The sequence below is a fragment of the Hypanus sabinus genome, chromosome 10, assembly GCF_030144855.1.
Source record: "Hypanus sabinus isolate sHypSab1 chromosome 10, sHypSab1.hap1, whole genome shotgun sequence".
NCBI lineage: Eukaryota > Metazoa > Chordata > Chondrichthyes > Myliobatiformes > Dasyatidae > Hypanus > Hypanus sabinus.
In genome coordinates, this window is record NC_082715.1 from 136,973,840 (window position 1) to 136,995,384 (window position 21,545).

At 42.1% G+C, this 21,545-nt stretch overlaps 1 protein-coding gene and 1 long non-coding RNA gene across 6 annotated transcripts in view; one reads left to right on the top strand and one right to left on the bottom strand.

Annotated features, from left to right (window-relative positions):
• Positions 1-12,243, top strand: part of LOC132401172 (uncharacterized) — a 99,460-nt gene extending 87,217 nt beyond the window's left edge. The window contains exon 3 of the long non-coding RNA XR_009514509.1: positions 11,659-12,243. This is a non-coding gene — a long non-coding RNA (uncharacterized LOC132401172). The remainder of the gene's footprint in view (positions 1-11,658) is intronic.
• si:ch211-278j3.3 (E3 ubiquitin-protein ligase RNF19A) overlaps positions 1-21,545 on the bottom strand; it is an 85,507-nt gene that overhangs the window by 52,680 nt on the left and 11,282 nt on the right. Inside the window, exon 1 of one of the 5 annotated variants that reach the window (XM_059983094.1) lies at positions 9,253-9,375. The exons of the other annotated variants lie outside the window; for them this stretch is intronic. The gene's annotated coding sequence lies outside the window, so the exon portion shown is untranslated. Of the gene's footprint in view, positions 1-9,252; positions 9,376-21,545 lie in introns of those variants that run through there. 5 annotated transcript variants of the gene reach the window in all.

Sequence of the window (21,545 nt, forward strand, 5' to 3'; positions counted from 1 at the left end):
CACAACACCCAATCCAGAATAGCTGATCCCCTAGTGCAGGGGTCAGCAACCTTTACCACTGAAAGAGCCACTTGGACCCGTTTCCCACAGAAAAGAAAACACTGGGAGCCGCAAAACCTTTTTGACATTTAAAATGAAATAACACTGCATACAACGTTTTGTTTTGCCTTTATGCTATGTATAAACAAACTATAATGTGTTGCATTTATGAAATTGATGAACTCCTGCACAGAAAACGAAATTACATTTCTGCATGCAACAAAAACATTTTGAACTCCAAAAAAAAAGACGTTGGGTTGAAGGTTACTTTGAAGTAAAATACTCAATGTCTATTTGAGTCCTTCTTGTATTTATGAAAAACGCCAAACTTAAATTTGCCGCCAGCAGCAAACCAAAAATAACGTCAGCCGGCTATCAACCTGAAAAATAAAAGGACTATTTCACTGAACAATGAAAACATATGAATATACGTAAAATAATAGGCAATTAAAATATTTATCATACTTGGTCAGGTTGACTCACACCTGACAATGCAGTCGTATTCGGTAGGGATGGATCGATGCTTAGGGGAGTGACCGGGAAGGATAATGTGTTTTTTTCCTCTCTGAACTCACAGAAGCGTTTCCCAAACGATGTTTGCATTGCGATGATTGCAGAACGTAAATACTCCGAATTTATCATGTCGTGACCTTGTTTGAACTCTCTCAAATTGGGGAAGTGAGACAATGTGCCTTTCTGTAAATCTCTGGAAAGCACTGTCAACTTGCGCTCGAATGCCAAAACATCCTCCAACATGTGCAGGGCTGTACGTCCTTACCCCTGAAGAGCTGTGTTCAGCGTGTTCAGGTGCGCTGTCATGTCTACCATGAAGTGTAGCTTTTCCAGTCACTCTGGCTGTTCCAACTCAGGAAAGGTGAGCCCTTTGTTGCCCATGAAAGTTTTCACTTCTTCCAGACACGCGACAAAGCGTTTCAGCACCTCCCCTCTGGACAGCCAGCGATAAAAACACGTTGTAGCGGTGTGCTACACGCAGTCAGTAAACTGCAGTCAAAGATAGCTTTATTCGAACTAAACAGCCTTGCTTTTAAGCCTCCCTCAACCCGCCCCCCCATGGGCGCGGATGCTGCAAAAGACACGTATTCACAAACCCCCGTAGGCTATCTCCCTTAGCCTGAACGCTGGCTAATTGTGAGCCGGTTCGGATGTGTCAGGAAATGGGTCGCCACAACGTCTTATTTAGATTGTACAAGATCACCATAATCTTCAAATTTAGAATTACATTTCAAAAACTAACAAACTAACATAAAATACATTTTAATTAAATACTGACCAATTATTTCCCAAAGCAACAGGGAGCCGCAGCACAGACGTAAAAGAGCCACATGTGGCTCCGGAGCCGTGGGTTGCCGACCCCCGCCCTAGTGGGTTCAACCAGAAGCTGTTCTGAAAAGCCATCTAGTGTGCACTCTAGAAATTCCCCCTCTTGGAATCCAGCACCAACCAGATTTTCCCAATTTACTTGCATATTGAAATCCCAATGACAACTGTAACATTGCCTCTTTGGCATGCATTTTCCATCTCCTGTTGCAATTTGTAGGCCACTATATACAACTCCCGTTAGGGTCAGAATGCATGGGGATCTTAATGAAACCTAATGAATGTTGAAAGGACTAGATAAGGTGGATGTGGACAGGATGTTTCCTCTGGTGGGGGTATTCAGAGCTAGTGGGCACAGCCTCAAAACTGAGGGACAACCTTTTAGAACAGAAGTAAGTGGTGAATCTGTTGAATGCTCTGTCACAGACTGCGGTTGTATATTGAAAGCAGAAGTTGATAGGTTCCTGATCGGTCAAGGCATCAAGAGGTATGGTGAGAAGGCAGGTGTATGGGGTTGAATGGAATCCGGGATCAGCCATGATGAAATAGTAGAGCGGACGTAATGGGCTGAGTCTTCTAATTCTGCTCCTTTGTCTTGTGGTCACCTCTTTCTAATGATCTTATTTGATTTGATTTTTTTTTTAATCAGCAGAGCCATGCCATCTATTTTGCCTTCCTACCTGTCCTTTCAATACAGTGTGTATCCTTGGACATTAAGCTCCCAGTTATAATCTTTTTTCAGCTATGATTCAGTGATGCCTATAACATCATACATGCCAACCTGTAACTGTGCTACAGATCTACTTTATTCCGTTTACTGCACATATTCAAATGTAACACCTTCAGTCCTCTATTCACCCTTTTCAATTTTGTCTGCCTTTTACATTGAAACTCATCCTGTTGACTGCAATTTTGCCCCATCATCAGCCTCTGCCTGCTAACAGTCTCACTACACACTGTCTTTGTTTATAAACCAACTACCTCATTCCCAGCACTATCACTTCTGATCCCACGCCCCTGTCAAATTAGTCTAGACCCTCCCAAACAACTCTAGTAAGCCTGGCCACAAGGATATTGGACCTCTTGAGTTCAGATACAAGCCATCTCTTTGTACCTTCCCCAGAAAAGATCCCAATAATCAATAAATCTCTGCACCAAGCACCAATTCCTCAGCCATGCATTCGCCTGCCAAATCACCCTGTTCCTGTCTTTACTGGTGTGTGGCACAGGCAGCTATCCAGAGATTACTACCCTGGAGTCCAGTTTTTCTACCCAACTCCCTAAAATCTCTCTTCAAGACCTCCTCACCTTGTCTACCCATGTCATTGGTTCCAATATGTACCAAGACTTCTGGCTGCTCACCCTTGAGAACGCCATGGACCTGATCCAAGACATCCCTCACTCTGGCACTGGGAGGCAACATAACATCCAGGTGTCTCTATTGTGCCCACTGAATCTCATCTCTGTTCCTCTGACTATGGATTCTCCTTTCAACTCTGCACTCCTCTTCACCTCTCTTCTCTTCTGAGCCACAGCAGCAGACTGAGTGCCAGAGACCCAGTCACCATGGCTCCCCACAGTAGGTCACCCCCCTCTAAAGTTGTATACATTATTGAAAGGAAAAGTGTTCTCTGCTCTGTCTGTGTATTTCCCCTCCTTCTCCTGACAGTCACCCAGTTAACTGACTCCTGCAGACTAGAGGTGACCTCCCTGTATCTCCCATCTAACAGCTCCTCATTCTCCCATATGAGTTGAAAGTCATGAAGTTGCAGCTCCTGTTCCTTAATATGTTCTCTGAGGAGCTGCAGCTCGGTGAACCGGGTGCAGATGAGTTTATCTGGGAAACTGGAGGCCTCCCAGACTTCCCACGACCCACACACTATACAAAACACTGGCCCTGGAGCCATTCTCACTACACTACTATGCCCGAACAGATGAGGAATGAACAAGTCAGAACAAAAAGAGAGAAACTCCAGATAGTTTACCTCATCCAAGCCTGACCTAAGCCTGATGAGCCAATGCCCCTCTATGGCACACTCAAAAGAATGAGAGCTCTGCTTGCACGTGTTATTTTTATTTCTTGTTCAAATGAATCCCTCTTGTTGATTAGTCACAGCCTGACTCTGAGAAACTGCCGTGAAACTTTGCCTTTTAAATCTTGACTGTGGACCTGATTGAAAGGCAGTTCTTTTTATGCACTGTGTTTTGATTGATTGCTGCCCAACATGTCAGAAGTTCAAAAGCTATGGGAAATAATAACTCAAAATAACACCTACCTACCTTCAGAATGCAAGGGAATAGACAGCTGGATCCAACATGGGGAAAATTTTATTTTTATTTAACATACTTCATCCAATAGTAAACAGCCCAAGTTCTACAATGCACCACCACTCAATTTGCCATTACTGCAATGGCCTGAGTAACTAAAATACTGGGCACTTATCACATTTATTTGAAAAGATCACTATTAGAACACAATGCAGAATGGGTAGATAAATTCTAATATGTGAACAATGAAAATCAAATGCAGCGATAGCACTCCATACAAACACATCAACATTTCCCCTATTGCTGCAGATCTCCAGGGGGTGAGGTGGGGGGAGGGGAGTGAGGGAAATCATTGTCTTCTTTGTCTCCACATCACTGCCAACTTTTATTTAACCAGCTCTTGCAGACAACACATCTCGAGATAACCAGTTATGAATTTGCTACAGATGACAATTTTCTCCAATTTCCTGTATCTCTGAAAAATAATCTGCTCAAATTGTTGTTTGGACCTCAGCCAAGCCGTATTTTTCCATGAAACAATTTCAAAAGTTTATTCTTGAGATTATCTAATAGCAGATGCAAAAAAAAATCAACACATTGGGCACAAATTGGGCATGCTGTTCTCTTCACGACATTGGAGAAAGTAACATGAGAATTATTGATTCCAATTCCCATAAAGTGTGGTTATGAAACTGATGCAACAGTACTGTTGAAATAGGAGAAAAATATCAACAAGTTAGAAGGTCAGAAAGATTAGCTTTGTTTGCCACATGTGCACCCAAACATAGTGAAGTACATCATTTGCATTGAATCAGATTAGTAAGGTTGTGCTCGGTGACCTGCAAGTGTTGCCGCGCTTTCAGCGCATGCCCATAACTTAATGGCCCTAACCTTACGCCTTCAGAATGTGGAAACCGGTGCACCCAGAAGAAACTCATGTGGTCACAGAGCGAATGCGCAAACTCCTTACAGACTGCAGGAGGAATCAAAACCTGATCTTACAGCTGTACTCTCCATTTATTTAGAGATACAACAGTAACAGCCCAATGAGTCCACACCGCCCAATTGCATCCGTACGTCTTTGGACTGTGGGCGAAAACTGGAGCACGTGAAGGAATCCCACACAAGAAGAACGTACAAACTTCTTACAGGCAGTGATATGCTAACCGTGTTGCCTCTAAGATTCAATTGCAGCAAGTACTAGATTGGGACCTGAGCTGTTGTCAGCATTACTCAGCTTAAGGTCATACCATGATTTCCATTTTTTTTAACCATTCTACATCAGATGGTTAGGGTGGTGCCATCGCTGTTAAATGCAATGGCTTCCCGGTTTCTCTTGGCATTGCAAAAGTACACCGTTCATTATGCAACGCCGGCCAGAAGAATAGGGAAGACAAGACCAGAAAGGAAAGCTGCACATTACTTAAGTGATGAATGAACAATCTTTAGCTGCAGCTTTTCCAGTACAAATAATAATGTGAATTCTACCTCAAGCTAAACAGCAAATCCATACGTCTCAGAATTTAGGTTGTCAGAACCAGTTATGGTCAGTAGTAGTTAAAAGACATTCCTGATTTCAGCCAAAGATCCTTAAATTCAACCAAAACACCAATCATTCCACTGGATTATCTTGTCTGCTGGCTCACTTTTAAAGTAATATTTGGAAAAAAAATCATTGCAAGCTGATCACAAACAAGAAAAGATCTGCAGATGCTGGAAATCCAAGCAACACACACAATGCGGGAGGAACTCAGCAGGCCTGGCAGCATCTCTGGAAAAGAGTACAGTCCACATTTCAGACTGAGCCCCTTCGTGAGGATGGAAAAAAAAAGATGAGGAGTAAGAGTTAGAAGGTGGGGAAGAGGGGAAGGAAACGGGGGGGGGGGTGAAGTAAGAGTTGGGAAGTTGATTAATGAAAGAGATACAGGGCTGGAGAAGGGGGAATCTGATAGGAGGGGGTAGAAGACCATGGAAAAAAGGGGGGAGGTGCAACATAAGAAGGTGATGGGCAATTGAAGTAAGATGACAAAGGGAAATGGGAATGGGGAATGGTGAAGGAGATGGAGGGTGCATTACCAGAAGTTCGAGAAATATTGCAAGCCAATACTTCTCTTAAAATCATGATCAAACAAGAGAAAAAGGATTTGAACCCCTCAAAAATGTATTCTCAGGATAAAGCAGCAATAACTGTAGTCTGTATAATTGAATGGCCTGTTAGGCTGCTAAGATTACTTTAAAGTACAGTTGATTCCACTAATTGGGCTATCAGTTTATCAGGGCAGCCACTTATTTGGGACAACTCAAAGAACAAAAACTAATCAAGGAAATAGCTGGGATTTCCTTTGTTTAATTTGGACATTATGTCACTTTGGGAAAGGAAATAGTTGCCGGTTTCTAACTGGCATTAGTTGTGTGCACATTAAACATGACACTGCTCTAATTTCAATCCAAGGTCTCAAATGCAATACAGATCAGACCTCCTTACAAACTGTTCAGAATAATAGTGACAGCAGCAGGGAGAGCGTTAGCACACCTAGATTCAGATTCAGTCATTTATCACAGGTACAAGGAAGCATACAGTGAAACGTGCTGTTTGTGCTAATAACCGAGACAACCTAAGGCAGCACAAGTGTCACTACACATTTTGGCACTGACAATGCGTGCCCAAAATGTTTAGCAGAACAACACAGAACACAACAAAACAGAAGATACCAAGAGACAAAACAACAACGGCAAAAGAAGCCCCTTTTCTTACCCCCCCCCCCCCCACACCCACATACAGACAATTCTCCAACCCCAAGACAAGCCTACAGCCACCCGGTTTCAAATTCTAGTCTTCTGATTGACTTTCAAGCTTTGATCTTCGGTATTGAATCCCAGTCCAGCCAATGATGGGACCCCAAACTCCAAACGGACTATTCACTAGCCACTGTGCCTCCAGGACCCACATACCTGGGACAGACCAACATCCATCAATGCCATTTGTCACCCATTCACATTGCTGCCCCTTCAAGCACGGAGCAAAGGCCTGGACATGTAGCAGTAAAATGCCGTCCTTTTTATCTGCTGAAGGAGTTTTCTGCCATCATCCTTGTAGTAGTGCACATTCCACCTTAGGCCAACATCAGGCTGGCACTATAAGAGCAAGCTCCGTAATCACCAGGCACAAAACACTGCACCCTGATTCATTCCCTATCATTGCAGGAGATTTCAACCGGGCTAGCTTAAAGAAGTCACTGAACAACTACCACCGATATATCACCTGTGGAAGGAGAATCTTTTCACAATATTTTTATTCAGAAGAAGAAAAAAACAAGATTTACAGAGTGCAACACACAGATACATCTCAACATAACTTGTGTACATTCATATATTGTGATAAAATTGATCAAAATGTTATAGCATAACACATAAAGGTATACCACTCCGTAATCAAAAATTTAAAGATAGGTCATACATCATAAAAAAAAATTTATATAAAAAAGTCAACCCCCTACCAAAGAAAAAAGCTGATGGATGATAATGGATAAATTAGAAAAGAAAACATATTCGCTTAAGAAGAGAAGATAAAAATATACATAAAAGTCTGTGCACTGTTTAACTTTATAAATTGGAAAAGTAATTTAGGAAAGGTCCCCAGATATCATAAAAAGATTGTTTCGAATTTAAGACTGAGCAGCAGATCTTCTCTAAATTTAAATAAGACATAATATCACGTAGCCATTGAAGATGTGTAGGAAGGGTAGATTCCTTCCATTTAAGCAAGATTGCTGTCCTACCTGTGGAAGGAGAATCAACACACTTAAGAACAGTTACTGTGCAATCCCATGCCCACACTTTGGAAAGACCAATCATCTGGCTGTAGTTTTACACCCAGAGTAGAGGCAGAAACTAAAGACCACAGCGCCAGTGGTGAGGACCAAGAAGGCATGGTCAAGGGAGGCAGAGAAGCATTGCGTCGGTGGATTGGACCATTTTAAGGGATTCATCTTTGAGTCTGAATGAATATGCCACAGATGCCACCAACTTCATCAAAACTTGTGTAGATGAATGTGTGCCTTCGAAGACATACCGAACATACCCAAATCAAAAGCCATGGATGATCCATGAGATTCGCAGTCTGTTGAGGGCTAGGTCTGTAGCATTTAAGACTGGCGATCCAGAACTACACAAGAAGTCCAGGTACAACCTACAGAAGGCTACTTTAAGAGCAAAAAGAACAACTCTGATTGAGGTCAGAGATGGAATCAGATGCACGTCAACTCTAGCAGGGTTTGTAGGACATTACTTCTTACAGCGTGAAACCTAACATCATGAGTGACAGTGATGTTTCACTCCCAGATGAGCTCAACCCCTTTGATGCACATTTTGAAAGGGAGAAGAAAACTACACCTGTGCAAATCCCCAAAGTATCTGGTAACCGTGATCTCTGTCTAGCAGGCCGACGTCAGACATCTTTCAAGAGGGTGAACCCTCACAAAGCGTCAGGCCCTGATGGTGTACCTGGTACGGCTCTGGAAATCTGTGCCAAACAACAGATGGGGACATATTCAATCTCTCACTACTGCATTTGGAAGTTCCCACATGCTTCTAAAGGGTAACAAGTATCAGTGCCCAAGAACAGCAGAGTAAGCTGCCTCAATGAGTATTGTCCTGTGACACCCACATATGCTTTGACAGGTTAATCATGACGAGAATCAACTCCTGCCTAAGCAAAGACCTGGAGTCGCTGCACTTTGTCCAACACCAGAATAGGTCTACAGCAGATGCAATCTCACTGGCCTTGGATCATCTGGACAATGGTAATATTTATGTCGGGCTGCTGTTTATTGACTACAGCTCAACGTTCAACACAACCATAACCTTTCTAATCCAAAAGCTTCTAAACTGGGCTCTGTACCTCTCTCTGGAAGTGGATCCTTGACTTTCCCGCCAGGAGACCACACTCTGTGCAGATCGGAAATAACATCTCCTCCTCCTCACTGACAATCAACACTGGCACAGCTCAAGGATGCGTGCTTAGCCCACTGCTCTACTCTCTCTACACCCACCAATACGTGGCTAGGCACACCTCAAGTTCCATCTATAAATTTGCTGAAAACACAACTATTGTTGGCAGAATTTCAGATGGTGACGAGCAGGCAAACAGGAGCGAGCTGGTGGTGTTGCAGCAACAACATTGCACTTAATGTCAGTAAGACCAAGGAATTAATTGTGGACTTCAGGAAGGATAAATCAGGGAATATATACTAGTCCTCACTGAGGAATCAGAATTGGACAGGGTGAGCAGTTTCAAGTTGCTGGATGTCAACTTCTCTGAGGATCTATCCTGGGCCCAACATATCAATGCAATTGTAAAGAAGGCGCAACAGAGGCTACATATCATTAGGAGTTTGGGGAGACTTCGTATGTTACCAAAGACATTTCTACAGATGTACCACAGAGAGCATCCTAACTGACTGCATCACCGTCTGATACGGAGGGGCCAGTGCGCGGGATCAGAAACAGCTGAAGAAAGTTATAAATTTAGCGAGCTCTATCATGGGCACTTACACCCCCAGCATCTATGACACCTTCAAAAGATGAGGTCTCAAAAAGACAGCATACCTCATTAAGGACCATCACCCAGGACACGTTCTCTTCTCACTGCTATCATCAAGGAGGTCTAGAAGCTTGAAGACGCACACTCAACATTTCAGGAATAGCTTCTTCCCCTCTGCCATCAGATTTCTGAATGGACAATGAACCCATGAACACTTCCTCAGCATTTCTTCTGCTCTCTTTTTGCACTACCTATTTAATTTATATTTTTATATAATTCTTATCATTGTAATTTATAGTTTTTATTACTATGTAATGCAGAGTACTGCTGCAGCAAAAGAACAGATTTTACAATGTGTGCTGGTGATATTAAACGATTCTGATTCTGACTGGTTTAAGATTTTAGTTATGCAGGGTTAGGCTTATTAGTAATGGGGAAATGGTGATTGTCAATGTCAGAAAAACCTAATTTCTTTTTATCGCAAACACGAGAAAAATCTGCAGATGCTGGAAATCCAAAGCAACACACACAAAATGCTGGAGGAACTCAGCAGGCAAGGCAACATCTATGAAAAAGAGTAAACTATCGACGTTTTGGGCCGAGACCCTTCATCAGCACTGGGGAATAAGATGAGAAGAAGTCAGAGTAAGAAGGCGGGGAGAGGAGCAAGTAGTACAAGGTGATGGCTGAAACTGGGAGACTGTGAAGGGGGTAAAGTAAAAAGCTGAGAAGCTGATTGGTGAAAAAGGTAAAGGCTGGAAAAGGGGTAATCTAGTAGGAGAGGACATAAGACTATGGAAGAAAGGGAAGGGAGAGGAGCACCAGAGGGTGTAATGGGCACGTAAAGAGATAGATGACAGAGAGAGAAAAACCAGAATTAGGGAATCGTGAAATTCTTTCTATGATTTTTAAGACCCAGAAAACCACCTTCTTGTTTGGGCTTTTCTGGAGTTGCAGCTGTTACTGGAGAAGCAGACAAATGGCCAGTGCCCTGGCTCTGACAACTGGAAGAGCTCATCAGAAAAATTAGTGATAGAAACTTGCAGAAAGTTTCTGTTTTCAGCCTGTCTTGGAATCAACACATTCCTAGGAGAATGGGGAGTGTTTTTTTTTAATATTAAGTGCAATTTTCTCACATACAATCTTGCATGATTGAATCTAAAGGAGGTTGTTTTACAGCTGTCCAACTTACATATCGGCAACTAAATTAAGCAGAGAGATATTTGCTAAATGGAAGCTATATTGTTTCAGACACAAAAGATAATCTGCGATACTGGAATGAAACAACAGAAACAAAATGCAGGAGCAATTCAGTGGGTCAGGCAGCATCATCGGAGGGGAATAAACAGCTAGCACTTTGGGGTGGAATCGTTCGTCAGAACTGGAGAGAAAAAGGGCTGAAGCCATAATAAGTGATTCTGAGAGAGGCACATGCATGACAGAAAAAAAGCAGGGCTATGAGGGAGGGAAGGGCTAGATTGATCTTAGAATAGGTTAAAAGGTTAGCACAACATTGTGAGCTGATGGCCTGTGCAGTGCTGTAGTGTTCTTATGTTGGGAAAGGGGGAGCAGCACAAGCTGAAGGGTGATGTAGGGGAATGGGTTATTGGCAGGAGCTTAAAAGATTATTGGCATCAGTTTATAATTTGATTCAAGATGGTCAAGGGCAGTTGCAGAATCATGACCTCCAGAACAATTGATCGTTTAATGCCACAAACAATAACTGTAGCTCCAGGGACATGTGTGAGATGGACAGGGGAAATTTGTCCAATACTTCAACAATAACTTAAAGTTCAAAGGGAATTTATTATCGAAGTACATATATGCAATCATATTCAACCCTGAGATTCATTATCTTGCAGGCATACTTAATAAATCCATAATACAATAAATGAAGGAGTGTACCAACTTGGGGCGTTCAACCATGTGTAAACAACAAACTGTGCAAATATAAAAATTTTAAAATGACGATAATGAATAAATAAGCAATGAATTTCAAGAACATGAGATTAATTGTCCTTGGAAAGTGAGTCCATTGCTTGTACGAACATTTCAATGATGTGGTGAGTGAAGTTATCCCTATTGGTTCAAAAGCCTCTTGTTGAGGGGTAATAACTGTTCCTGAACCTGGTGGTGAGACCTGAGGCTCCTGTACCTTCTTCCTGATCAGCTTCTTGGTCTTGAAGACATTGACCAAGAGGTGTTGCTATGACACCACTCAGACAGATTTTCAATCTCCCTCACATATGCTGATTTGTCACCACTTTTGATTTGGCCTTTGACAGCCTAGTTGTACACCTGTGCTGATGGAGGAGATGTTATTGCCAATTCAAACTGACTGAGGTCTGCAAGTGAGGAATCTGAGGATCCAATTGCACAAAGAGGTTTTGAGGCCAAGGACATTAAGTTTACTGATTAGTGACTAAGAGGGCAACTTCTATACAAGTCAATTGTTTAATTCTATCTTTCAGGTGAAACGGATGAGACTGAAAGCTCCATCATCATTATACTAGCACATGTCACAGGAAGGGACAAACACAAGAGATTCTGCTGGGATGCTGAAAACTCCAGAGTACACACAAAATGCTGGTGGAACTTGGCAGGTCAGGCAGCATCTTTGGAGGGGAATAAAAAGTTGGTGTTTTGGGCTGAGACCCTTCTTCAGGAGTCATGAAAATGGAGTGTATTAACTTTATTCTAGCATTCCACTGTGGTATCTGCTCCATTTACAGGGGAATGCACAAGTAAAGCATGCTCTATCAGAGGCTTGATTGGCTAGTGATCTGTTATGATTCACCTTGTTTTAAATAATTTTTACATATAAACTTTTACATTCCAAAGTTGAGTTGTAGTCAGAATCATCTTTCACATCTAAGAAAAAAGACATTTTGAAAAACATGCCATGGACACTATGTAAAGAAAAACATTTGCTTCTTCTAACAACAGAATGAAATAATGTTAAAGGTAGCGCCTCATCCTCGTTCAGTATCTATAATTGTTACCTATTTAAAAAAATACATCCATACTAAAACTACTTATAATATTGAGGTCTGTTATTACCATTTCGACAGGTTAGGTTAGAGGGAACATGAAATGCTGGAAGTACACAGAATGACGGCACAAAAAACCAAAAACGGTGAAAATTAGGAAAGTTTCTCAAGCTGGCAGTATGTCTTTCCACAAGAATCTGTTCTGGAGCGGCGATGCTCAACATTTTCATAAGTGATTCAGTCTGAGACATTGGACCAATGCTAAGATTGCAAACAAGGCTGATTTGAATGCATAACAAATGATGCTCCACCAAATTACGAGATGACAAAAGGTCAATTGCAAACTTCCAAATAACTTGTCACTGCATAGATCGGAAAAATCTACAGGGTTGCAAACAAACCAGCTCCATCAAGGGCACTAGCCTTGCTACCAACAAGGTCATTTTTAAAAGGTGATAACTGAAAAAGCTGGCATCATCAGCCCCACCAACCAGGACAAGCCCTCTTCTCATTGCTACCCATCAGAGAGGAGGTACAGGAGGCTGAAGACACACACTCAGCATTTTAGCAACAACTTTTTTTACTCTGCCATCAGATTTCTGAATGGACAATAAGCACATGAACACCACCTCACTATTTTTGCACTCTTTCTACAGTACATATGTATGTATGTGTACATACATATACACACACACAAATATACATCTTATTGTAAATTGTAATATATTTTATGTTTTGCACTGTACTGTTGCCGCAAAACAACTTATTTCACAACATACTATGTCAGTGATAATAATCCTGATTTGGATTCGAAATGGGGTGGGGGGAACCAAGGGATACTAGAATACAACAGCAACAGTTATTGTCATTCATAGTTCATGTAAGCAAAGTTCTGGAGTTACCTTCAGAGGAATTGTTAAATAAAACCAAGCAGGACGCTTGCATTTGACAATGCTGAATACATTTCCAATCTCTACAGTAATGCAAGGAATGTAGGAGTCGGTCTGCACACTGCAAAGCCAGTGATTAACATTGTGGTCATGGCCATATAATCTGTTATTGAATTTTTGATAGCTTGATAAAGTTAACACTTGTTTGAAATAGCAGTATGGGATCTTTGATGCTCAGTTAAGGGAACAATATGATTTGAACAAAAGCAGCTCCAACAGTGCAGCCATCTTTCAGTCATACATTCAAGTGTCAATGCAGATCTTGAACTTGGTTTTGAGCTTGGGATACGAATGCAACTTTTTTGACTTGGGAGTCTGCTCTCAACTGAGCCACAGTTTATGAGTGATTTTGATAGATTTCAAAAACTCTTGCATAACTATTGTTAAATTAACTGATGTGTTTTCCCTCCACTTTCTTAAGTGAAGTTGAAGCACAGTTCTTGAATCTGAAGTGGAAAGTTATGACTCATGCATCTGTAATTTCCTCATTCAAAAAGAGAGTGTTTTCTTCCTCGAGTCTTATTTTTCTGTTAGTACATTTATTAAAATGCATTTCTGCCCTGAATTATATACAGATTCACTTACACTGTTGGTCATTTCTCTTCTTCCAGCATGCATGAAAAGTAATGTTTTATTCTGTCTGCTCATAGCTGTATGTCTGGATTCCTTTACTGCCTCTTCCTTCACACACAGTACAATGAAAAAGTCTTGAGCACATATGTGTATGTATAGCCAGGGCGCCTCAGACTTTTGCACAGAACTGTAGTAATTTTATGCATTGCACTGTACTGCTGCCACAAAAGAAGCTAATTTCATGATATATGTGTGTGATGATAAACCTCATTCTGATATGGGTCTCTATTGTGGACTTAGCGTGGAACGTGGGGAGAGCAGCGAATCACGTTTGGGAGGGAGCAAGGAGGGAGCGGGAAGCACCAGAGAGACATTCTGTAATGGTCAATAAACCCACTGTTTGCAATCAAATGACCTTACCTGGTGTCTCAGGGCTAGGTGTGTCTGTACCCACGCCACACCCTGCCACTCCTTCTCTGCGACGTGTCTCACATCCCTCCCAAGGCACTCAACGCTCACCATTCCCAGCATCCTTTGCTCCCACCAGAAATACAGGCAGTCCCCAGGTTACATACGAGTTCCGTTCCTGAGTTCGTCTTTAAGTTGGATTTGTACGCAAGTCGGAACAAGTACATCTGGTATTATTTAGCGTCAGTTAGTCAAATGTTTGACTTAGTATATCGTATATATTTTACCTTTCTATGCATAAAAAACACTTTAGAAACATATGTATTCCAATAATTAAACCACTGCATTGTTTAGTAATAATTGTAGCTTTCATCGGGGCAGGGCCTTTCACATGCTCCATTATTCTCACTTTATCTGTGATCCTTTAAAATTGTTCCGATCGTTGACCAACTGTAGCCTAACACGTTTCCAATGACCGATGGCGTTTCACCTCTTTCCAAACACTTTATTATTTCCACTTTATTTTCAATCGTGGTCGCTTCCCATCAATGGAACAGAAACACTGCGGGCAGCTGGTCCCGAGCTGCGCTGGCTCCCAAGGTCCGCTGGGTCATAAGGATCACAGTACTGAATTCCATCTCTTAAACTGCACCACACTGAGACAGGTTAAATGGGACAAATGGGGGCTGTACTGGGTTTGGGTATTTGATCCTCCACAATATTCCATGTGGGAATTTAAGCTGGAGGTGGCAGTGTTTTTTTAACGAGGTCGAATTGTGAGCTTGACATCAACCCGGCAAGGGATCAGTCTGTCACTAAATCGAACTCAGGAACCTCCATACTCTAGCCCGGTGCTGATCTGACTGCGCCACCAGCCGACCCGAACAGGGGTGGGGGGGGGGGGGGGTCCAGGGTGAATCTTACTAAGAAAATTATAAGCCAAATACAGCGTCAATGGCAACAACTTAAAATGGCAGACGGCGTTCTCCTTCCTCGGTTCGTTAAGTACGAGTTGTCTGTAAGTCGGACGTTCGTAACTCGGGGACTACCTGTACAAGCTTACTCTCCACTCCTTGTTGACAAATACAGTACAGTGGAAAAGTCTTGGGCACCTTAGCTACATAAATGTGCCTTAGACTTCTGCACAGTACTATAAATACATATAATCTTACATATACACAGCCACACTCAAAAGTTACTTGTACATTGTGTTTTATAGGAGGTACAGGAGCCCTAAGATGCATACTCAACATTTTAGGAACAGCTTCTACCTCCCCCTCCCCCCACCTCACAATCAGATTTCTGAATGGATGGTAAAATTTAAAATTCAAATTCTAGTTTTTGCTCTCTCACCTCTCCTTTAAATTTAGTTATATTGTGGTCATTAATTTCAAGACTTCCCCTGTCAGTCAGTTAATTAATTTTGAATTTTCACAAAAAAAATGAGCTGCAAATTAGTCCTGATCTAAGAATAGCATTCCACTTCATCGCAATAAAAGATATACAGGGGCTCCCCAGACTACAAAAGACCTGACTTACAGAAATCCAAATTCATACAAATTCTCCCATATATTTTTAATTTTTTTCATAGAATAAATAGTATCAACACAATAAGCCATGGTAGCAGTGTAGTGGTTAGCACGATATTACAGCTCAGGTCGTCAGAGTTTAGGGTTCAATTTCCTCTGGGTGCTCCAGTTTCCCCATGCAGTCCAAACACGTACTTTTTAGTAGGTTAATTGCTCATTATAAATTGTCCTGCGATTAGGCTATGGCTAATCAGGCAAGTTGATGCAGAGTGCGGCTCATTGGGGTGGGTGGGCAAGGGGATAGCTAGATAGTTATGGGTAGTTTTATTAAATTAAATTAAATTTTAGGAAACGTATACAGAGCAGTATAACCTAGGGTGCTATAGAAAATGGGTGTTTCTAATTTAAGGATAAAAATGGGCTTACAGGGATTTCACAGGATCAGAACCTGGAGATTGCCTGTATTGAAACACAAACTGCTGTCAATACACTGGACTTCCCATGACCAGGTGGGTTTCCTTCAGGGGCTCAAGTTTCCTCCCACAGTCCAAAGACATATCAGTTGGTAGGTTAATTGGTCATTGTAAACTGTCCTGTGATATGCTCAGATTAAATAGGAAAAGTGCTAGGGAAACAGGGTGGCTTAAAGGGTCGAAAGGGCCTTTCCGCATTGTATCTCAATACATTTCTCAAGGCTTGAAGCATGAACTCAGTCCACAGATAATTCATACAACCATCCACTATCAGGTTTTAGAAATGTCTTCACGTATGAATGTCCCCGAATGTATTGAAGCAGCAGGGCCCGGGTAAGAGAGTGAAGAATGACCCTAGCTTTGGATGATTTAAGCACCGGCCCAGATTGAAAAGTTTGGGTGTCGGGGCCAGAGGAGAGGGACGTGCCGGTTCAGTTTGCCGCTCCTCAAGGTTTACACATCTCTGTGCCAAAATGAAGCTGTCACCTGCAATGGGCTCCAGTGACGACTGGCTTTGTGGCTATGGAGCCACTTCTGTGAACCTCAGTTCTGAATATAATTGGCTTACTTTTATTATTTGCATTATTCTTTTTCTGCACATTGGGTGTTTGATGGCCTTTTTTAAAAATGGGTTGTATTGGGTTTCTTTGTTTTGTGGAATTCTGTAAGGTTGTATATAGTATACATACTTTGATGATAATAATATACTTTGAACTTATGCTCAAGGTCTAGCTGCTGTATCAAGGTTCGATGTGTTGTGCATTCAGAGATGCTCTTCTGCACACCACTGTAGTAACAGCGTCATTTGAGTTACTGTCACCTTCTTGTCAGCATGAACAAGTCTGGCTATTCTCCTCTGACCTCTCTCGCTAACAATGCATTTTCTCTCACAGAATGGCCGCTCACAGGGCATTTTTTTTTTGCTTTTTGTACCATTCTCTGTGAATTCTAGAGATTATTGTATGGGAAAATCCCAGGACATCAGCAGTTTCTGAGGTACTCAAATCACCTCTTCTGGCACCAACAATCATTCCATGGTCAAAGTCACTTAGATCACATTCCCCGCCCCCTCATTCTCATGCTTGGTTTGAACAACTGAATCTTTTGACCACATCTGCAAGCTTCTACACATTGAGTTGCTGCCACGATTGGTTGATTACATATTTGCATTAAAGAGGTGTGCAGGTATGCCTGATCAAGTGGCCACTGTAGAAAGGCTTTTTTAATGCAGACTAAGAAGCATCATACCCTTAGGGGAAATTAGTAAAACTAATCTTTAACTGCCCCCCCCCACCCCCACCTCCTTATTCTGGCTTCTGTTCTGTTACATTCCAGTCAAGACGAAGGGACCGGCCCGAAACATCGGCTGTTAATTCCCCTCCATAGATGGTGCTTGACCTGCTGAGTTCCCATGTGTTGCTCAGGATTTTCAGCATCTGCATAATTAGTCAATGTATTTAAAAAGACATTGAAAATATGCTACAAAGTGCTTCTTTGTTCAATTCATCATCAGTGAGATTAAAACTGAGCAAGGTAGGATATCATATGTCCTCCCTGATTGAGATTAGTGATTTTTTTAATCTATAAAAATCCAGGTTAGTTGTCCAAATAACTTGTGAAAGCAATTTTTGAACTGTATTTGGCCAGTGGAAATCAGGCTCACGTATATTATTACATTTTTAATTTCCAGCTCATGAACTACTATGCCACTTCTGTACACAACGTCATGCCATATAGTCAAAGATCCCAATTTCATTGAATGAGGATTCTCACCCTAAAGTTTGGAAGAAAAACACATTCTCAACTTTTCTTTAACCTCATGACATTTCAGTTGATTTTGCTTTTAGAACATAGAACACCACAGCACAGTACAGGCCCTTCAGCCCACAATGTCATGCCATCCCTTTAACCTACTCCAAGATCAATTTAACCCTTCTTTCTAGTATAGCTCTCCTTTTGCCTATCATCCATGTGCCTAATAGATTTTTTTTTCAATGTGTCTGCCTCTGTCACACTCCTGGCAGGGTGTTCCACACAACTACCCCTCTCTGTGTAAAAACCTATCTCTGACATTCCCACTATACTTTCCTCCAATCCCCTTAAAATTATGCCTCCTCGTATTAGCCATTTCTGTAAAATCCTAATGGTGTTTAAATCTAAATGTAGAGAGATTTTTCAAACTGCAAACAGGAAAAAATCTACTAGACTTCGACAGGAGGAAACACTGCCTCAGCAGCAGGACCTCACTACCAAAGCCTTGGCAAGCACCTCTTGACTTGACAAAATCAGCTCCACTGGCTTTCTGCTGCTAGCTCAGCTATGGAAGATGGACAGCAAGGAATTGCAGGCAACAAGCCAGAACAAACAGACCAGTTTTAGCTCATTTATCCATCCGATTTACCTTTTGAATAAGTATTCATTCCCTTAAATTGGGCCACAGCTCTTTTCCTCAACCTGTGTGATGAATGGTAATAAACAGTTCCAGATCTGCCAGATATAATGTCTGATTGAATATATAATTAAAATCTAATCCTTCCATGTAGTGGTTAGCATGACAATATTATAACTCGGGACATCGGAGTTTGGAGTTCAGTTCTGACGTTATCTGTAAGGCGTCTGTTTATCCCCATGGAATGTGTGGGTTTCTTCCGTGTGTTCCAGTTTCCTCCTTCAGTCCAAAGTAGTACAAGTTAGTAGGTTAATTGGTCATTGTAAATTGTCCGATGATCAGGCTAGTGTTGAACAGATGGGCTACTGGGAGGTGCAGCTCAAAGGGCTGGAAGGGCCTATTTTGCAGTGTATCTCTAAATAAAATTAAAAAATAAAATAATTAAAGCCTAATCCTACCACGTACAATCCAAAAGCCACCATAAGACTGGCAATGATTAATTTTCCATACACAGTCTGAACCAACACCACAGATATAACAATCATAAACCTGCTATTGTTCTGTTTGACAACAAAGCACCAAGGACAAAGAACAAAGGCTGGAACAATTACAGTACTGACAGGGTATTGAGATGAACCAGCGTAGCACAATCATTCCAATCCAAAAGCTTGATCAGAATATAGACCCTCCTCAATCCAACCCAAACTCAGCAGACACAGTTGAGTCCTGTTGGATGTGGGTAAGTAGCCTGGTTAGTGGTCACTTGGTCAAATAGTGCTTGAGAACTATTTCATAAGGTGCTCAGACAACTCACAACCCCACCTTTGTGCCAGGTGGCAGCGGTAAGGAAAAAGACACTTCAAACTGAGTATATTTCAAATATATGGTAACTCCCTAACAATTTAACTCTGCCATTGATGGTTCAAAACCTGGCTGCAAAAGTAAGAGGGCTAGGCATGGTGCCTGCAACCTCACACCCGTAAAGGCCTAGTGCAACAGAAACGTCAACAAAAGCTCCAAAGACCTCATCCCTGGGAGAGGAAGGATCTTCACTTAGAAGGCATGTGTTAAAAGACAAGAGTCCGTGGAAGCCACTGGGCATATCAGCCTTCTATCATCCAGGACCACCAGCAAACTGACCTGCGACAGACCAACGCTATATAGTGCCAGTGATTCGGATTCCATTCTGCCACTGATTGTAAGGAGTTTCTACATTCCCCCCGTGGTCAGATGGGTTTCCTCTGGGTGTTCAGGTGCTCTCCCACATTCCAAAGACGTACAGATTAGTAGGCAAATTGATCACGAGTGTAATTGGACAGTGTACGCTTGCTGCGTAGGAAGGCCCTGCTACCATGCTGCATCTCTAAATAACTCCCCTCCTGACATGCCATGGCCCTTCCACCATCTACAAGGCAAACAGCAGGAGTATGACATAATACTGCCCACTTGACTGAATAAATGTAGCTATAACACGCCCAAACAGCACCAAGACAACACTGGAGGAAAGTGCCTTCAAGTTCAGTTGCTGTAGCCGAGACGGTCACTCCTGTGTGGGCCTCTACAGCCACAGCAGACGCTGTTCTACCAACACAGACTGAAGCAAGACCTTCCAGGTGCAGATCCATGGTCTCGCGAGACTAACGGATGCCATCGTCCAGAAGCTGAACACCATCCAGGTAAAGCAGCCCACTTAACAGGTAGCACTGTAAACACTCATTCCCTAAGTGATCAGCACACACTGGCAGCAGTGAACCACATACTAAAAGCTATTTAACTCACGCTACTCAGACAGAAACTCCCAAACCTGCTTCTCCATCACTGAGAAGGGCCAGGGCAGCAAGTGCGTAAGAAAACCATCACCTACAGGTTTTCCCTCCACATTGCATGCTGTGCTCACTTGAAATATATTAATGGATCTGCTTTTTCACTTGGTCTACACAACAGCTCATTGTTGCCATGAGGAAGGAGGTACAGGAGCCTCAGAACCCACACCACTAGGTTTCGGAACAGTTCCTACCCCTCAACCGTCAGGCTCTTGAACCAAAGGGGGTACCTTCACTCACCCCATCGCTGAACTGTTCCCACAATCTATGGACTCACTTTTAAGGACTCTACAACTTGTGTTCTTAATATTTATTGCTTATTTATTATTAATATTTCTTTTTTTCTTCTTGTACTTGCACAGTTTGTTGATTTTTGCACACTGGTTGTTTGTCTTCGTCATGTGTGTTTTTTCCATTGATTCTATTGCCCACAAGAAAATGAATCTCAGGGTGGTATATCATGACAGAGAGTATATGTACTTTGATAATAGATTTATTTTGTACCTTCATCAAAAGGTCTGCAGAACTTCACAAAAACACTAAAATATATTTTTTAAAGACACACACAAGAACTTCAAAGCATTGACAAGCCCTAATATGCCAAGTATAGTAAATGTGTCAACTATGCTCACTTTGTGCGCCACAGTCCCTAGGACACACCAGTTTACGTAGAGGGAGAGACAATTTAAAAGAAATGAACAGGACAGCTGGCACATTTTGCACACGGCATTCCTGGGAAGGCATAGGATTGTGCATAATTAGGCACTTGGCAAGGGCTAATTTAAAAAAAACAGGTTTAAACGGAGCGGCCATTGTGTGAGTGGGCCAGTGTTGGAGTGGGAAGTTGAGGCTTTGGCTCACTGAGGCTTCCCAGAGGAGAGACACACGCCACAGGGTGATTTCTTTTGTGTTTTTTTTTCTTTCTTTCTTGTTGCACTTTTAGAGCAGTACACATACCAAATAGGATACTGGAATGCTCCTCTTGTGGAATGTGGGAAGGTTGGGAGACCTCCAGTGTCTCTGAACACTACACCTGCAAGAAGTGCATCCAGGTATAGCTTCTAACAGACCATGCTAAGAAGCTGGAGCTGGAACTGAACGAACTCTGCATCACTCAGAAGACTGAGGGGTTGATAAACAGAACATATTAGGAAGTAGTTACACCCAAGGTGCAGGACACAGGCTGACTGTCAGGAGGGAGAAAGGGAATAGGCAGCCAGTGC